Raw genomic sequence first — 18,074 nt, 5'->3', positions numbered from 1 at the left:
ATGTTTGCTAGTTGGAAGTCATAATGGAACCAGCAGGACATTTTGAATTCATGTTTACTCCTTTCTACCTTCACTTTTCTTGAGCATTCAACCAGCATTCTTCAAAATTTCCAACTCCTCTTCTTTCACAAAGGTGCCACTGTAAGCCTCCTTCTGGAAGAGCTACACAGGGCTGCCCTTTGTCTTAGTCCAGCTGTTGAACAGTATTTCGTTTTTAAGAGCATGCATCCTGGTTCCTTTTAACCTTTAGAATTCAGTTAGTCCTTTTCTTCCTCTTGCTAATTGTTTATGGCTACAATTTTCTGACCTAGCACAAAGTGATGTAGATAGTGCTTTGCTTAAGTAAAGGGTTTCATGAACTTTCCTCAGACATGATTAATAATCACTTTTCTGTCAAAAAGTATAACAAGATCTAAATCTTACCTCTACTCTTTCCCAAGACTACATAGTGACATAACACACATAAATTTTCCCAGCAGATGGAGTGGGTAATTTTTTTTAAACTCATTAATGTGCCAAAGCAGTTTTACCTGCAGAAATGTCAAATTGTCCAAATAGCTGCAAAGTGTTCAGATACTTTATTTGTCTTTGGAATAATTTTCAATGTGGATAAACATTCGTAACTTCATGTTGAAAACTTGACATAAGTAATAACAGAGATGCACATCAACTTTATGTATAGTATACTGTATTGGACTTCTTTCTAGCAAATGCATCCTAGTATATGGTACAGGATAATACCATCTCTACCACAACACCCCACTGGAGGTTGCTACAATGGTTTATTCCTGCCTTCATAACAGTGAGAGACCCCTAATGACTGTGAATATTGGACTGCCAACTCTCCAATTTACTGATAACGGCCCCAGACTACAAATCATTCCGAAAAGAAATAAAAACCATTCTATTCAAGAAATCCTTAAAGACAAACTAACACCGCAAGACTCATCTCAATTCTCTGAAGCAACTCTCTCTTCTCTTCAATTCCTCTGGAAATGGCCAGATAACTTCTTTTGTAATCCACCTTGAATCGCAAGGTATTGGCGGAATAGAAATCACTAATGTAATGTAATGTAATATTAACTTTTCTCTCTTGCTTCTCAGTTTTGAATTACAGGACCAAAGCCTGGGTGAAAAGCTTTATCGTTGAGTCAAGGGTTTGCTACCAGTTCACACTCAAAAGCTATTAAGCCATTTCTCGAAGTAATTATTTCTGTTTAAGGAACTTCTGTCTGCTTTTTCTTTCCAGAAAAAGAATATAGAAAGCAACCAAGACCTGTAAAGAGAACACAGTTTCCTTATGTATTAGGGCTTATTTAATGTTGTCCTGAAGAAATTAATCCAAGACAGTGAACAACAAGAATATGTCAAACATAGATGATATACAATTACAGCAGTAATATTCAAACAAAAGTACATGTATGGCACAATATGCTGCTTAAAATGTTAACACAATACACAATAAAACATTTTAAGAGATAGTAAAGGGGATAAGCAGAGGTTGAACATATAGGGCTAGATTCACTAAAGACACCGATCGTGTCCCAGCCATTTTGCGACCCAATTTTCCTCCGACCAGATTCACTTACCTTGTGGCCAATCATCCTCTGATCAGATCTGATCCGCACATGCAAATGAGGGGAAATAGCATGCAAGGTAGGAAGGGCATGATTCACTAAACAAATGAAGGCACACCGATCCAAAAACAAGTGACTTCTGAGGACCAGTCGCTTGTGTAAAATCCTAGCTCTCTGCTGCAATTCTCCTGCTCTGGCCACCTTGTTCTCTGCCCCGATCTCCTGCTCTCTGCCCCAATCTCCTGCTTCTCTGCTCTCAGCCACGATCTCCTGCTCTCTGCCACGACTCTCCTACCCTTCCCCACTGTGCAAGCCCATGGTTTTAACCCGCGGGTTTAAAGCGAGTTAAAACCACGGGCTCGCAAAGATAAATAAAAATGCTCGCGAAGAACTAAAAAGTTTTTTTCCAGCTCAGCCGCATGCATCGGGATCGCTGGAGAGCAATCCGTGCAGTCGGTTGGGGGCGATTGTCCTCATTTGCATGAGGACGTGTCATGAATCAGCCCTCCAGAACCGGATCAGACCCGGATCGGATTGGTAGGGGAGTTTTGTGAATCTACATATAGACAGATAAGACAGAGTACAAAGAGTCAGAATATAAAGACACAAATTTAAAGAAAGTTGCACTTAAAGGGCTGGATTCTCAAAAAAAACGCCAAAATTTAGGCTGTAATTAACACACAGCAGGCACCACTTTTCTAGGTGCCTGTCGCGTCAGGCGCTGCTTACAGAATCAGCCCAAAGTCAGAATAATGCATGAATATATTCTCAACTAAAGTAGGAGTGGATAAGGAAGTCCTATGTGCAGTCAGTGTTAAGTCCTTATATGTGTGTGTGACTAGCAAGTTAGTTGATTCTCCCATTAAAAGCTTGGAGAAGAGCCAAATATTCACCTACTTCCTGAAGTAGAAGTAGTCTTGACTTGAGTGAAGCCTGTCAGGAAGTGCATTCCAGAGAGTGGAGGTTAATCCAGAAAAGGGTCTTCGGTGGGTGTCATATCATGCAATGTCCTTTGGAGAGGACCTTTGCAACTTTGGAGATGTATAAAGGGAGATCCTGTTTTTTTAATGTAATCTGTGGGAAAAAAAAAATTAATTACCTCTCTCTCTATATATATATATGGGGGGGAGGGGGGCAGACTTCATGGGTTCTTCAAAGCTTCAGGGCAGCTCAGGAGGCTTCCGGGGTCTGGCCAAGGTAGGATCCATGTTGGGATCCATTTGGGGGTCTGATTGAGCTTCGAGGGGTCTGCGAAGACAGAGCCGTGTGGTAGATGCAACCTGCCATATATAACGCCAAACACAAAGTGAAGGCCTGCTGGGCAGAGGCAACAGTAATGGCTGGGGCTGTAACCTAGGCTTTGTTCATGTCTGAGCATGTGTAAGAGTTTGCACATGCTCAGTTCACGTCTAAGGCTCTGGTAGGCCAAAATTGAAGCCAGAGGAATCGCGTCGGGGGGAGGGGGGGTGTTCATCAGATCCAGATCCGTTTTGGTGGAAGAGCCAGCCAGGATCCAGGTAAGATGATTTTTGAGCCATTGTTGTGTTTATTTGATTTTTTTTAATTTGTTTTTCTGGTCGCTTTTCATGGCATTGCAAGAAAAATTTTAAAGTGTTAATTTTTGATGGTGGTGGGCTCTACAGGGTGAGCTTTGGGAATCTAAAAGTTTAAAAATTATTATTTTGCCCGTTAGAGAGATGATTAGGTTGTGGAGGTCTGGTGAGGTTTTGACAGATATAATATATAATAAACAATTAATTGAGAGATTCCGTGCAGTGGGTAGTTTTTAGGTTTTTTTTGTAAAATGTGGTGTTCACGAATATGTATGATTTAACATTTTAAAAAAGCAGGGACTTAAGAATAGAGGTACTTAAGCAGTTCAGCAAATGGGAATTACTGTACCCTACCCCCAGGACAGTTTTTAGTGGCCACAAGACAAGTACAAGGTTGTAAAGTTGCCCTGCAAAACCCTAAACAGGGGTGGAATACAAATAAAATAAACTAGCCTCATTCTGCAGTTTGTAAAACAGCAGGAGGAAATAAACTAATAAGGATTCAAGGAAAATAGTTAAGTATAATATTTAATTTTCTTATGTAAAATTCAAATGTATTGGGTAATCAAAATAATCACAAAATGTAAGAAATAATTACAATAACAATTTTAAGCTTGTGTTCTATGTTTCTTTACAGTAAACCCTGAATTGTCAGAACTACTAATCACCTTTAGTCACGACAGATCATTTCAAATAAGTTAACACTTTTACATTTTAGCACTGAGCTCAATATGAAAATGGCACCATTAGGAGTGATTCTTTCTGTTGTTTTCTTCTTTTTCAGGTGCAGCTCCTTTTCTCTCTTTTTCTATCTTGCAATGAGTAGGGTACCTGCTTTGAAGCCTACTGACCTATCTTTAATAAATCATTAAAACAAAGCCCTGTGGGCTTCTTTTACTAAGGTGCACTAGCGTTTTTAGCTCATGCAGGAAATTACCGCACGCTACGCTTCTAGAACTAACACCAGCTCAATGCTGGCGTTAAGGTTTAGCGCGTGCTATTCCATGCGTCAAAGCCCTAGCACACCTTAGTAAAAGGAGCCCTATATCTTCCTAAAGAAAATAATGAAGCATATATACAGTATATATATCTCTTTTCAATATACTGACCCTAACTAATTAAAAATAAACAAATAATTAGGGAACCCTAAACTGAACCCACCCTTAGCAAATGCAAAATTATTTAAACACTCAAGCAGTTGAAAGACATCCCCCAAATACTTAAAATTCAATCTCAGATTTCAAATAATACAGTTCTCATCAGTAAGCCAAAAGACAGTCGCATTCGAATATCACCAATCAATTTTGTAACTCCAAATTTTAAAAGCTTTTCACGCTTATTGATATGAATATCAAGGATTCTCTTATAATAAAAGGAATAAACCACCTTTGGTTATCCTTAAAAGCAGTGGTCTCAAACTCGCGGCCCCCCAGGTACTATTTTGAGGTCCTCAGTATGTTTATCGTAATCACAAAAGTAAAATAAAACAGTTTCTTGATCATATGTCTCTTTAGCTATAAATGACAATATTATTATTAAGACTTAGCCAAAAGGAAAGATTTATAAACTATAAAGAGTTTTACCTCATGCAAAATTGTTATTTCTTTAATAAGACATTAACTATTTTTTCTGCGGCCCTCCAAGTACCTACAAATTCAAAATGTGGCTCTGCAAAGGGTTTGAGTTTGAGACCACTGCTTTAAAGTATTTAACACAACTCAGTTTACATCAAGAGAGCACACATATAAAACTCTCATAATAGCACAACAATGGTGAGCACAATATAAAGCAGTTATCTTTAACTTCAAAGGAGTTACTTTTAAAGTTATTAGAATTTCTTTAATAGTTAAAGCAAACCATTCTCTCAGCAAGACTGTCAAAATATCAGTTCTAATCACAGCCACACACTAAGAGCCAAATACATTCCACGGGCTCTATATATTTAACTAAACAAACTCTCAGTCTTTAAAACTTTACCAACAAAATACCGCCGTGACAAAGGCAGTTTCCAGCACACAGCTGCCTCTTTCAAAGTTTCCCTCCCAACCAGCTTCAACTGTCAGCTCTAGAATCTTGCTATTGTAACAGCATCAGCTGATCCCTGCCAGAAGCAGAACAGCAGAGAACATTCTTTCAAAACCTACTAACTGCAATATGGAATGAATTACCTCTTCAGATAAGATCTTATTTACCTCTCCAGATTTATCGTAAAACCTTGAAAACTATATTGTTCCGTTCAGATTGCTTGATGTTGTCAGGGAGCTACTTTCCTTTTCTGTTGTCAGGGGTTAGGGATGGGGACAGTAATAACTGGAAGAATGAAGAGGGGTCATGCCTTAATCCCTCCAGTAATCAGCTACTCAATCAGGGCACCTTTTCATACCCTAGACATGATTGAAATAGGTCTAATGTAGGATTCCCTTCTTTTTTGAGTTGGACATTTCTTCCTGTTCAATTATTGTTGGATAACCTAAATTTGGGCCCTCTCTAGATCTGCCTAAACATGCCCCATCCCCCCCCCCCCCCACACACACACACACACATACACACACACACATGCTATTTGAATAAACTACAGTGTAGGATGTCCAAATTCTGCCTTTTGAAAATCGTAATTTGGAAATTTGGAGCAAATGGACTTTGGGGGGGTATTTTGAGATGTCCATTTACTTTGAAAATAAGCGCCATAGGCAAAATATTAGTGTACATGACAGGTATAAAAGTCCATAAGTGAAGTTCACAAGTGCATTTTTGACTAAAGTATTTTGCAATCAATACACATATCTGAGCAGGAGTCCTCCAGCTGCATTGCTACTAGTGGTGTGTGTGTGGGGGGGGGTTACTTCAACATTATGCTTTCAGTTGCTAGGAACAGGCAGGTTTCCTGGAGTCTTGCAGAGCTTACCTGCCCTCAGTATTGAAAATGTGCTAATGAGGGATAAAAATTTATGTACTGTACAAATGATAGAATGTTAAATGATATATTTATTGTTAATGTGATTGAATATATATATACATTTAATGTAATTTTGAAAATGAATAAAGAATTAAAAAAAAAAAAAGAAAGAAAGAAAATGTGCTAATGAAACAGCAAACACACACTGGCAGGACTGTAGATGGAGGACTCTCACAAGGAACAATGCCTGTGCTCCATCCAGACTATGCCCCCAATTATGCTTACTGGCAAAGTATGCACCTTCTGAACAAGCTGTGTTCATTTACACCAGTCAGTATTATTTAAAAGACCCTTTAAGAGAATATATAGAGGTCCAAACAAAAACATTATCCTCCATTATCCTACTGTATGTTCTTGCATTTTAGTTGGAACCACTGTTAACTTCAAGGAAGGCAAGACAAATGTAAAATGCCTACATATCTGCCTGACTTACTGAAATAACCATGTTCATTTTAGCATATTTAATGATAGACAAATTTTGTTACTGTGCTGTTTTATAAGCATATTAAAAGGAAACTAGTTTTGAAAATAAATACAAGTAAGCTTACAAGAAGATATGAGAAATAAAATTAATGTGTTGCCTTTAATATTTTGCCTTGGCTTGCCATGGATCAATTCTTGTCTCATTTATCTTACTTTCTGTTATACTTACCATCTCCTGCCTTTTTATTTTTTTGTTGTTTTTAGTCATTTGTCCTGCAAGATCTCATATAAAAGAAGGGTACTTGGCTTGCCCACCCATATTAATAATTCCAATGACTTCTCTAAAAATTGCACTGTGCTAAAATTAATTACCGGTAATAGGCACCAAATATTAACCTATGCAATAGAATTAGGCTCCTCATTCAAGTCAAAATGAGTCACCCCACTCCCCCTCAAATTCTTCTCACACCCTACAGAATTTCCCCAAATGTTGTCAGTGTCGAGTAGGCAGGAGGACATATCAGCTTGGCATCCAGTATTGCTCTACCATCACACAGCAGTGGTTCAAAATTCAAGGCACGGATAGGCAATACTAGAGCAACACTGGATACCAAGCTGATAGGAGATAAAGATGTTCTCTCTTGCTGACACAGCATTACATTACATTTGTGATTTCTATTCCGCCATTACCTTGCGTTTCAAGGCAGATTACATAAGAATTGTTGTAATATTGCTAAGTACATAGGCGGATTACCTTAGAATAGGAAATACAAAGGGTTAGTTTGAACATGGTAGTAGGAAATACAAAGGGTTAGTTTAAGCGTTTTAGGTTTGCTAAGGAGCAGATAGTATTATAGGTGAAGCTTGGGAATGGATCTGGATGTGTTATATAGGTTTTATGTATTTTTTGAAGAGTAGGGTTTTTGTTTCTCTTTTGAGAATGTTTCAGGCTATGGGAGTTGGCAGGAAGGGAAACTTTAACAGACAGAGAGGGGATACAGGTTTTTATTTAATCTTACAACAAGATGGAGTTTGGTTTAGGCAGAGAGATTGAGACGGGGGAGGGGGAAACTTCTTTATTTCTGTTTTTAGGAGGAAGATCAAGAAGGTAGTTTCCTCTAGTGGCAAACTACCCTGTTAGAAGCCAAATATAAGGATGTTCTAGTTTAGCTTCTGATTACCAATGAGGTCCTGACTATGCTGTGTTCCTTTTTAGAATGTGCTGCTGCATTAAAATTTAACATATCAGCATATTAGCTAAACTGTACTCTTTTTTTGTCTCGGGGGGGGGGGACTTTGTATATAGTTAGTGAATGCACTCATTTGAATGCACCTACAGTACTTAGGCCCCATAAAAAGGATAGCCCATCCACAACGTCCCAAATTCTGTCAAATTGATGTGACATTCACTCCATTCGTACACTAAAATACATTTTGCCTCTGGGCTTCATATTTCTGCAGTCACCAAATATAGCTGCTGCTTGCCTTCAAACTGAATGTTTTATAGTACAGTATTTTCCTGCTAGCTCCTCACAATAACTGGGCTGGTCAGTTCATAGAGGAAAGTAATAGCCATGAAAGGAATTTATAATCATGGTCATGAACATACCTGAGAGAACAAGAATGGAAGAAAAAAAGTGAAAGAAAATACTGTGTAAAGTAATTACAGGCATTTCTACTCAAAAGTATGTGTTTGTGTGCAATATCTCATGGCATGATTTCCTGAGGTCCATGAAAAGCACTATTTCAGTCCTTTTCAACTAATTTTCTTATTCCTCTCTCACATTCATCTCCAAATGCCAAGAAGGAGAGAGTTGTTTCTCAGATCAGCAGGTTTCTCCAATGCTGCACAGTGACCTTCTCTTCATGTCAGCTTGGCTTTGTCAAGAAAGCTACAGCTTTTCACAGAGTTTGAAACTTTATTTTTCAGCTTTATGCTGTTGACTGGGGGCGTTTTTATCCGAGGTAGAGAATGGCACGGGGACAAATCTTACCCCATCCAAGCAGGAACTCATTTTCCCATCTCTTCCCCATTCCCGTAAACAGAGCAGGATTAATTTTGTCGAGGGCCCCTAGGCACACAAGTACACTAGGTCCCCTGCCCCGCCCCACCCCACCATGCGTCCCGGTGGAAACAGGAAGCTGCATCAGAGGGAAGCTTTGGGAAAGCAGCACCGTTTGCATAATTACAGTTCCCGTTGCCTTTCTTACCCACGTTGTTTGCTTGTCTTACTTTCCGTCGATGGAGGGGGGGCCGCGTTGCCGATCGGGGTGGGGCCCGCGTTGCCGATCGATGCTGGAGGGGCCCATCGACATTTGGAAAAAACAATGTTGATGCCCTCCTTCATCGGGCCCCCCTGACCATTTCGGGCCCTAGGCATGTGCCTACTTGGCCTATTGGTTAATCCTGCCCTGCCCGTAAGCTCTGTCCTCATCTGCACAAGCCTCAAACACTTTAAAATCATAGTAAAAGGGCCTCTTAGGGCTCCTTTTATCAAGCCGCGCTAGCGGGGTTAACGCACGTGACTTTTTATCATGCGTTAACCCCCGCGCTGGCCAAAAACTACCGCCTGCTGAAGAGGAGGCGGTAGCAGCTAGCGCGTCCCGTGGTTTAGCGCGCGCTATTACGCACGTAATACCGCTAGCGCGGCTTGATTAAAGGAGCCCTTAGTTCATTGATAACTTCCACCCTAAAGTAGAGGACTAGCACAACAATCATACTAATTTATCCAAGGCAGACTGGAAGCTTAATCCAAACTACCTCAACCAGACATAGAAGAACCCACAAACCATTCACGCATCCCCCAATCAGAGATGTCAAACGAAAAAAACTGTACGAAGGCCTAAGTTCTAACATATACAAGTTAGAAGGCCATCGTACAGGTTGTTGTTTTTTTTAGTAACATAGTAGATGACAGCAGATAAAGACCCGAATGGTCCGTCCAGTCTGCCCAACTTGATTCAATTTAAATTTTAAAATTTTTCTTCTTAGCTATTTCTGGGCAAGAATCCAAAGCTCTACCCGGTACTGTGCTTTGGTTCCTACTGCCGAAATCTCCGTTAAAACCTACTCCAGCCCATCTACGCCCTCCCAGCCATTGAAGCCCTCCCTAACCCATCCTCCACCAAACGGCCATATACAGACACAGACCGTGCAAGTCTGCCCAGTACTGGTCTTAGTTCAATTTTTAATATTATTTTCTGATTCTAGATCCTCTGTGTTCATCCCACGCTTCTTTGAACTCAGTCACCGTTTTCCTTTCCACCACCTCTCTTGGGAGCGCATTGCAGGCATCCACCGTAAAGTAGAATTTCCTAACATTGCCTTTGAATCTACCACCCCTCAACCTCAAATTATGTCCTCTGGTTTTCTAGCCACACAAGCAGCAAAACTGGACCACCAACTTTCCAATTTCCTGATAATGACCCCAGACTACAAATCGTTCAGAAAAGAAATAGAAACCATGCTATTCAAGAAATCCTTGAAGACAAACTAACACCGCAAGACTCTTCCCAATTCTCTGAAACAACTCGCTCTTCTCTTCAATTCCTCTGGAAATGGCCAGGTAATTTCTTTTGTAATCCGCCTTGAACCGCAAGGTATTGGCGGAATAGAAATCACTAATGTAATGTATTGTAATTGTATCATTTGTATTATAATATTTTTCTTATAAACATATTGATGTTTTATGTTGCTTATTTGTAATTTTTTGAAGAGCAGTATAGCAAAGTTGCTGACGGAAACATAAATATATAGTTGAATTTTATACTGTAAAATTTTGTGTATTATATAATGTGTTTTTGTTGTAGCATGTTTTGTGAACCACTATGACCTATAACTGCACTATTTTGCCAGTGAGCAGAAAGCAATGGTGGCAGATCGAATTCCAAGTTTTGTCTGGCTAACTCCAAGACTACCATCAAACAAAATATGGGAAACTGCTTTACTTCTGCCTGGAGATAAATTGACCTAAAACCTGAAAAAAACCTGCAAGCACTGTAACATTTTATAATACCATTGTCACATATACTTTACTAAGGGCTCCTTTTACAAAGGTGCACTAGCGGTTTTAGCGCACGTACCGGATTAGTGTGCGCTATAGCACGCACTAGCTGAAAATCTACCACCTGCTCAAAAGGAGGCGGTAGCGGCTAGTGCATGCGGCAATTTAGCGTGCGCTATTTCACGCATTAAGACCCTAGCGCACCTTTGTAAAAGGAGCCCTAAGTGGTCCTTTTACTAAGGCGCGCTAACTGATTTAGTGCATGCTAATCGATTTAGCGCATGATAATGATTAGCGCGCCCTAAATGCTAATGCGCCCATTATATTCTATGTGCACCTTAGCATTTAGCGTGTGCTAATCGTTAGCATGCGCTAAATTGGTTAGTGCGCTTTAGTAAAAGGATCCCTAAATTATGTGGAGGGGCATTTGCTATATATATCCAAATCCAAGTTTGGATATTTTGCAGAAAATGCACAAAAAATCCAATGCCAAACATGCCCATTATTAAAATTGTAAAACATTTTTCAGAAATGGCCATTTTTCAAGTGTACACCTATCTTTTAAAAACATTTTTGAAAAGATAAATAAACATATCCAAAAGAAAAGCGCACAAAATAAGCCATTGGTATGTAGGAGGCACCAGCATTTTTAGCAGACTGGTCATACAGACATCCCTGTAGAGCAGTGGGGCACCTCCCCATAATCCCCTCATGTAAGTCCTCCAAAACCCATGCAATGCCTACTGTACCCAACTGTATACCACACTAATGCCTCCAGGAATCACCTAAATGTAGGTACAGTAGGTTTGGGGAGGCTCATAGCTTCAACCACATGTGTAACCTGAGTCCCCTTCTCTGCAGTCCACTGCACTGACCACCAGGCTACTCCAGAGACCTGTTTTCTGCTCTAATAGGACTGGCCATAACAGCTGCATCTAGCATAAAGGCAAGCATGCACTGTTTAATTTACATCTTTAGGAGGTGGGAGGGAGGTCATTGACCACTATGGAGAGTGTAGGAGGTCATGCTTACATCCCTCTGGTCAGTTTGGGCACTTTATAGCTCTTAGTCCCAAATATCAAAATTGTGCCCTAGACATATTCTTAAATGTTTGATTATGGCAGAAAGCAAAAAAGAAAAGCGAAGGCGACCACTGGATTCCAAAAAGTTTATTAGATCATATACAGACTCAACACGTCCATGTTTTGGCCTAACTGGCCTGCATCTTTTCTTCTTTTTTTCTATTACTTTTGTTTTGTTTTTTTGGCTTTCATCCCTTTTATTCTTCTTTGTTCTTTTTCTCTTTTGTTTATCATTTCTGCCACATTTTAAAGAATATTTTTGCTATCCATTAGTATACACAGAACTATAAGACAAAAGAGAGCTGTTTTACAAATTCCATAGATTAGTTAAGGTATGTTTCTATGCATACTGTTGTACATTCATAATGATTAATACATTTATGATTTCATTAAAAATCAACACATATATCTGTATATATTTGTATTCAATATTTAATAACATAGTAACATAGTAAATGACGGCAGATAAAGACCTGAACGGTCCATACAGTCTGTCCATTAGTTATTCTCATTAGAAATTCATGATTAAGTTAACTTGTCTCTTCTTTGATGTTTCTGGGCCATAGACTAAAGTCCACCTGGTAATGTCCTAGGTTCCAACTGCTGAAGTTGCTGTCCAAGCTCACTCCAGCCTATCTAACCATCCCGTTGTTTGCAGGATATCTACTGTAAAGTCTGGCCAGTAACATCCTCATGTTCCAAGTTAGTGGAACTCCCATTGATGTCCTCTCGAGCCCATCCTACCCGAATCTTCACATATGAGACACAAACCATACAAGTTTGTCCAATACTGGCCTTAGTTCTTTAATTTATATCATTTGTTTGTTTTCTAATTAGAGATTCTTTGTGTTTATCCCACGCTTTGTTGAATTCCATCACCATTTTCCTCTCCACCACCTCCCTCAGAAGGGCATTCCAGTCATCTACCACCCTCTCCGTGAAAAACAATTTCCTAGCATTACTCCTAACTCTTCATCTTTGCAACCTCAAGTTATGTCCTCTAGTTTTACCATTTTCCCTTCTTTGGAAAAGATTTGGTTCTATATTAATACCTTTCAAGTATTTAAACATCTGTATTATATCTCCCCTGTCAGTCCTCTCCTCTAGAGTATACATGTTTAGGTCATTCAGTATCTTCTTGTACTTCTTTTGGTTCAAACCCCTTACCATTTTTGTTGCCTTCCTCTGGACCACTTCAAGTCTTTTTATATCCTTCACCAGATAAGGCCTCCAAAACTGAACACAATACTCCGTGTGACCTCAACAATGACCTATACAGGGGCATCAACACCTCTCTTCTTCTGCTGGTTATTCCTCTTTCTATACAGCTTAGCATCCTTCTGGCTACAGCCACCACCTTATCACACTGTTTAAATGCCTTTAGATCCTAAGACACAATCACCCCAAGGTCCCTCTCTTCGTCTGTGCTTATCAGCCTCTCACCTCCCCATATATATGGTTCCCTCAGATTTCTACTGAGTACTATATATGAATGTGTCAATATTTGACCCATTTATCAATGCTCTTCTCTAAGGGGCTCATAATCGAAACAGAAAAACATCTAAAAACTGGCCTAAATTGGCACTTGGACGATCAGTAACAAAAAACGTCTAAGTGCCGATAAACAAACAAGGTTTTAGACGTATTTAAAAATGACTTAGGCCTTCACAGTGCTGCTGAATGACCAGAGCTAAAAGAGGCATTTTAGGAGGAGTGGTGAGGGTAGGATTTGGGCGGGACGTGGGCCATCCTAGACTGTCATACTGCATGTATAACCGAAGGTTTTACAACACTGCCTAGACGGAACTTGGACGTTGTGACTTAGGCCAATCTAAAACCAGGTCTAAGTCCACAAAAGGTATCCAAAGTGACCAGATAAGCACTGCAGACACAAAGTGCAGACCCCCACACACAGCCCCAGTGATCACTGGCCACCCACCCCCATAAAAAAACATAATAACAACTTTACATTTCTGCCTCCAGAACATCAACACCTGGCAGCCCGGCATAGGAAAGCCTAGTAGAGCTGCACAGAGGTGGCTTAAGTGGTCTTGGGGGTGGGTTAGTGAACCATAGAGAGAAGGACCCAGGTCCATAAGTCACTCTAATCACTGCATTCATGGAGAAACATGTGCACCCCCCCCAAAAAAAAAAAAAAAAACCCAAACCCTTTTGTACTGCCATATAAGTGGCTCCTGCAGCCATAAGGGCTACTGGGGTGGTAGATAGGTGGGTCTAATAGATTCTGGGGTGTTTTGGGGGGCGCACCATGACCTATAAGGGAGCTGTTGTGAAGTTCGCAGCAGTGCCCTGTAAAGTGCCCATCTATTCTGTTGCCATGTCTGGGTGTCCAGTCCCTTACTTTTCTGTCCTCTCCCACGCCCAAAAGGTCTTTTTCTAAGCGTTTTTGAGTTGGACAAATTTTTGGATGAAAATGGGGTATAAAGATGGACGATTTAGCGGTCTGGATGATCAGACAGCTGGACGTACAGTTGGACGATTTTAAAAAATATATATGCTGGATGTATTTTATGAAAATGGACCTTTTCCTGTGTCCGACTTTGGACGACTTGTGAGTTAGACTAAAACGGACTTAGATGTTTCTTTTGATTATGCCCCTCTATATGTTTTTTTTACATTATATATTTCTTCATGATTGTATATTTTGATATGTATTTTATTATGTATACTAGTGTTTAAGCCCGTTACATTAACGGGTGCTAGAATATATGGCTGTCTGTCTTTCTTTCTTTATGTCTCTCTCCCTGCTCCTGTTTCTTTCTTCCTTTCTTTCTGTCTTTCTCCCTCCTGCAATTTTTTTCTCTCTCTCCCTGGCACCCTTTGCCTGTCTGTCTTTATTTCTGTGTCTCTCTGGTCCCCTGTCTGTCTTTATTTCTGTCTGTCTCTCTCCCTAGCCTCCTTTGTCTGTCTGTATTTCTTTCTGTGTCTCCCCCCCCCCCCCCCCACTTTCCTTTGCAGAAGCAGCAGTGCTATTTCCCTTCCCCTCCAGATCCCTATGAAGTAGTAGCAGCATTTCCCCCCACCCACCCCCCCATTCCCTTCTCTCCCCCCCCCCCCACTTTCCTTTGCAGAAGCAGCAGCGGTATTTCTCTTTCCCTCCAGGTCCTTGCTGAAGCAGTAGCAGCATTTTCCCCCACCCCCCATTCCCTTCTCTCCCCCCCCCACTTTATTTTGCAGAAGCAGCTGTGATATTTCCCTTCCCCTCCAGATCTCTGAGAAGTAGTAGCAGCATTTTCCCCCACCCACCCCCCATTCCCTTCTCTCCCCTACCACCACTTTCCTTTGCAGAAGCAGCAGCGGTTTTCCCTTCCCCTCCAGGTCCCTGCTGAGTAGTAGAAACATTTTCCCCCACCCCCCATTCCCTTCTTACCTTGAGCTGCCCTGCTCCGTTCGGCCCCTCCCCCTTCCCTTCCCGTGTGCTGGCCTGCTGCGGCTGAAGGTTTTTTTCGGCGACTCCTCCTGTTAAAACTCCCCCCCCTCCCGCAACCGCTCCTGTTCAAAGCGGCCTGCTGAGGTTCGCGGCCGCTGTAACGAACCTCGCAGGCCGCTCTCCAACTCGGTAGCATGTTCCCTCTGACGCGATTGCGTCAGAGGGAACGTGCTACCATGTGGAGAGCGGCCTGCGAGGTTCGTTACAGCGGCCGCGAACCTCAGCAGGCCGCTTTGAACAGGAGCGGTAGCGGCTGTTGCAGGAGGATTGGGGGGGGGAATTCGTGAGCGGCGGCAGGACCATGAGGCGGGATTGAGTTTTTCGGCTTCCCCTATCTGGGGAAACCGCCGTGCCGAACTGAGCTGCACGTGGGGCCGTAGTAAGCGCGGGGCATGCTGCAGTCTTGGCGGCCACGGACATACGGATCACGGAAGCACGCCGATAAGACTGCGCATGCGCCGCCTATGGTTTTATTATATAGATGATCGGTACCAATCATGAGTGTATGCTTATATAAATATAATTTGGGGGGGAATAACCGATATTGCTTTTACTTATTAGTCCTTAAGTATTCATAACTGACCTTTCTTATTACCTTTCAGATTGTAGATTTTGTTAATAACGATATGTTGCATTCTGTATAAGATATCCGTTGCATTTTTAATCTATCTATTGTAACATTGTTTGTATTGTCTTAATTAGTATGTATTGGTTTTATTAATCTCTTACAGTGTTATATTGACAGAATCATATTTTAACTTTTTCATTTATTTGTCTATGTATGTTTTTACATTTTGCTTTTATTTTGATTTATACTTTTGTCTTTTGTACTTTAGACTCCTGATGCAGGCTGGTTAGGCTGAAACAATGACGTGTCAAATCTGTATATGAACTAATAAACTTTTTGGAACCCAGTGGTCACCTTCGCTGTTTGGTGGTTTTTTTTGTTGTTGTTGGGTTTTTTTTGCTTTCTCCTGAGGGAGAAGGGTTTTCTCTCCTGTATTTTCTACTCTGATTATGGCAGAAAAACATCCAGGTCATAGTCCTGCCCAAATCACACCTCTAACATGCTCCTTTGAGATTTAGACAAACAGTGGATGAACAGCCTAGAAATCCATCTAGAAAATAGTTTTTGAAAATAATGAATTAGAAGAGCTTGGTGAGAAAAACACCCATCTACCCCTTTATGCCAATTTTTTGGACTTTTTTTTTTTAGCTGAATCATTTTGAATTTAAGAAACTCCACAAACCTGTACGATCTATGAAGTCTTCACCAGCACTTTAATCAATGCACACTATGATAACAAAAATTGTTTAATGATTGCGTGATTGTGTATAAACAAAACTTTACAAAATATATAAATCTTTTACTTAACTTGTGAGGTCCCGACCTGGACCATGTTTCGCAAGGCTGCTTCAGGAAATCTCATCTCAAGCAAACCTTTTCCTCGCTTCAACATACTTCTAACTTTCAAAAAACTATGTTGAAACAAGGAAAAGGCTGAGACTCTTGATAAATATTGATTGACATGGGGTTTCCTTGCAAATCGTGATCCGTGTCTGGACCCTACAAGTTAAGTAAAAGATTTTTTTATATATTTTGCAGAGTTTTATTTATATACAATCATGAAAAATAATCTTTTTATCAGCGTGTGCAATGATTAAAGCACTGGTGGAGACTTCTTGCATCGTGTAGGTCAGTGGTCCTTCCTAAATTCAAAATTAGCACGCTATATAATTTAGTCAAGCATATGTGATAATGGTACGTATTATAAAATGTTGCATTGCTAGATGCCTGCAGGGGTTTTTTCAGATCCTAACTTCAAGAGTTAGCTGGATAAACCAAACCCATTAAGTTTATAGTAGTCATTCTTAAATACTTGTAATACCTTGGAATTCTTGTTTAGTTCCTTACTTTTGTTCTTAAAATGGAAAGTAGATTTAGGATGCTTTATTCTTTTTCCCCTTAACGATTAAATTAGGATATTAATAAAAGGCTTTGTAGCCTGCAGAAACTTCAAGTAAAACACTTAACACTAATTTTCATAGCAGTCGATGCTATTAGCAGAATTTAATGTGCTACTGCTGTTAATTGAAACTGTGCCGTTAGCATTAAAGCAAATTGTTACTTGTAAATTGGTCCCAAGGTGTTCTTAAAACCAAAAATAAAATAAAATGATGGTATTTGTTAGTGATATAAACCTCCATCTGCTATTAAGTTTATCTCCACAGGCCAGTCTATCAGCAAGATAGTACACAAAACCCTACCACGTCTGTTTTCTGTCTAATCTAGTCAAATCGCTTTTAGTAACAACCCCAGATGAAGGTCAGTGAGGATGCCTATCCCAAGAGTCTAAGTGGGCTAATTGAAGCTAAGTCCTGAAGAAAAAAGACCCTCTGTTGATTTAGTGTACATGGGTGAGTGCACACCAATAGAACAAAAGTCCCCATTATTGCAGTAGCGAAGAAAAGTAGCTAGAAAAAAAAAGAAGTCAAGGAGTTGAATAATGAGCCCAGTGTTGAGTGTTAGTCACTGAGTGCAAACAGTAGCACACATTTGTGCTCTGAGGGAATGCAGTATCTATTAACTCCCTAATTTCGGACTGACTCTTTTGTAATTTATTGTTGATTGTATTTTACAATAAAAACCTATAACCATAGTTCACATTGTGATAGGAGTAGCCGAGTGTACAACAATGTATTGTCATCATTTACAATAAATCAATGTACATACTTTGTCCACTATTAGTACACTGCAGTGCGTTGTGTACCATGTTGATAACAGCAAAGAAAAAAAATAACAATAATTAATAAAAGTAACCATCTTAGTACAAAATTGTGAGTGCTACTCATTCCTCTCCATTTACTCCTTTTTCTTAATTTTTTTTTTCGATTCATATTGGAAAAACTTCACAAATTTGTCTTCATATTAGCATAGCCTACTAGGCCCATTGTGTTGATGCAGGCCATTAAAAGTGTTGTTTTCTAAAGGGCATTCACCCTTTTACTAATATTGTAGTAAAGATAA

Source organism: Geotrypetes seraphini, chromosome 3 (assembly GCF_902459505.1).
Source record: "Geotrypetes seraphini chromosome 3, aGeoSer1.1, whole genome shotgun sequence".
Taxonomy (NCBI): Eukaryota; Metazoa; Chordata; class Amphibia; order Gymnophiona; family Dermophiidae; genus Geotrypetes; species Geotrypetes seraphini.
Note: the sequence above shows the minus strand (reverse complement) of the source record.